We start from the raw sequence: 2461 nt of genomic DNA, 5'->3' as shown, positions 1-2461 counted from the left end.
CAACACATGCTGGAGAGGTTGTGGAGTAGGGGAACCCTCCTCCACTGCTGGAGGGAATGTGAACTTGTACAAACATTCTGGAAATCATTCTGGTGCTTTCTCAGACAACTAGGAATAGTGTTTCCTCAAGATCCAGATAAACCACTCCTAGGCATATATCCAAAAGTGGCTCAAGTACACAATAAGAACATTTGCTCATCAATGTTTGTAGTAGCTTTATTTGTAATAGCCAGAAGCTGGAAACAGCACAGATGCCCCTCAACTGAAGAATGGATACAGAAATTGTAATACATCTACACAACTGAATATTACTCAGCAATGAAAAAAATCAGGAAATCATGAAATTTGCAGGTCAATGGTTGGAACTGGAAAGGGTCATCCTGAGTGAGCTATCCATGAAGCTGAAAGACACATAAGGTATATACTTACTCATATATATACATATAATATATATATATAGAGAGAGAGACATATAGTATAGCATAAACCTACTAAAATCTCTAGATGTAGAGAATCTAAACAAGATGGAGGAGTCAGGCTAAAATGCTCAATCCCATCCTGAAAGACAAAAGGATAAAAATCAGAAGACGGAGAAAACAGGAAACAATTTAGGTGCCTGTCACAGAAGGCCTCTGAAAGGTTCTGTCCTGCAGACTATCAAAGCAGATGCTGAGATTTATTGCCAATTGTTGGGAAGAATGAATGGAATCTCATGAAATATTAGGAATTAGAAAGATCTGGAGAGAACAGGATCTCCAAAAGAAGAGAAACAGAACCAAAAAAAAAAAATTGAACACAGGAATCATTCCTGAGGTCCATACTACAACCAATTATCATTCATAGAGATAACCTAGAACCTCTGCACAGATATAGCCCATGGCAATTCAGTGTCCAAATTTATTCCATACTAATGGAATCAGGGATTGCCTCTGACATGAACTGATTACCCTGATATTTGATCACCTCCCCCTGAGGGTGAAGCAGTCTTACCTGTCCACAGCAGATGACAATGCAGCCACCCCTGTTGAGATTTGATTGAATAGGTTCAGAAGGAAGGAGAGGAAGACCTCCACTACAGTGGACTTGAGGAGGGTCATGAGTGGAGATGGGAGAGAGAAGGTGTGATTCGGAGTGGAAGAGGGAGAATTTTATGGGAAGAGACAAATTCAATAAAGTGTATTTTGTAAATTAAAATTAAAAATTAAAAAAAATATGTGGTGCTCGCTTCGGCAGCACATATACTAAAATTGGAACGATACAGAGAAGATTAGCATGGCCCCTGCGCAAGGATGACACGCAAATTCGTGAAGCGTTCCATATTTTTATATTACTCAGCAATGAAAAATAAGGAAATCATGAAATTCGCAGGTAAATGGTGGGATCTGGAAAGGATCCTCCTGAGTGAGTAGTCCCAGAGGCTGAGAGACACACATGGTATATACTCACTCATATAGATATACAACATAGGACAAACCCATTAAGACCTGTGCATCTAAAGAAGCTAAGCAAGAGAGAGGACCCTAACTAAAATGTCCAATCCCCATCCGGAAAGGCAAAGAGGATGGACATCAGAAGAAGAAGAAAACAGGAAACAACCTAGGAACCTACCACAAAGGGCCTCTGAAAGCCTCTGCCCTTCAGACTATCAAAGCAGATGCTGAGCCTGATGGGCAACTGCTGGGCAGAGTGAATGGAATTTTAGGTAAGAACTGGGAAATAGTAAGAGCTGGAGAGGACAGGATCTCCACAAGGAGAGCAACAGAACAAGAAAATTTGAACACAGGGAACTTCCCAGAGACTCATACTCCAACCAAGGACTATTCATGGAGATAACCCAGAACCCCTGCACAGATGTAGCCCAGGGCAGTTCAGAGTCCAAGTGGGTTACATAGTAATGTGAAGAGGGACTGCCTCTGACATAATCTGATTGGCCTGCTCTTTGATCACCTCCCTCTGGGGGGGAGCAGCCTTACCAGGCCATAGTAGAGGACAATGCAGCCACTTTTGCTGTGAACTGACAGACTAAGATCAGAAAGGAGAGGAGAACCTCCCCTATCAGTGGACTTGGGGAGTGGCATGCATGCAGAGGGAGGAGGGAGGGTAGGATTGGGAGGGGAGGAGGGAGGGGCTTATGGGGGGATGCAGAATGAATAAAGTGTAATTGATGAAAAATTTAAGAAAAAAAGGAAAAAATAATTTAAGAACCTTAAATGACTTTCAAAAGTGGAGGAAAACATGGAGTTAGTCAATTGGCATGGAGCACGTCTCGCCCCTGGGGGCAATGGTCTCCTGAAACTACTCAGACCTCGGAAACCACCACTGCTAGTTCTAGAACTAATGCAGGATGTTCCAACGAGGGGGTTAAAGCTTCTCATAATATTTCCTATAAGCCCACACCTGTTTGTCTATATCCCCCATTTTTATTCATTATTAGCCAGATAGAGCCAAGTAATTATGGTAA

At 42.2% G+C, this 2461-nt stretch overlaps 1 non-coding gene across 1 annotated transcript; it reads left to right on the top strand.

Moving 5' to 3' along the window:
- The first annotated feature begins 1217 nt into the window (after positions 1-1217).
- On the top strand, positions 1218-1324 carry LOC132651752 (U6 spliceosomal RNA). The gene has a single exon (XR_009589317.1). It is a non-coding gene; the product is annotated as a U6 spliceosomal RNA (small nuclear RNA).
- The last annotated feature ends 1137 nt before the right edge of the window (positions 1325-2461 follow it).

Source organism: Meriones unguiculatus, assembly GCF_030254825.1.
Source record: "Meriones unguiculatus strain TT.TT164.6M chromosome Y unlocalized genomic scaffold, Bangor_MerUng_6.1 ChrY_unordered_Scaffold_25, whole genome shotgun sequence".
Taxonomy (NCBI): Eukaryota; Metazoa; Chordata; class Mammalia; order Rodentia; family Muridae; genus Meriones; species Meriones unguiculatus.
The sequence above is the reverse complement of the archived record's forward strand: the minus strand, read 5'-3'. Positions and strand labels throughout refer to the sequence as shown.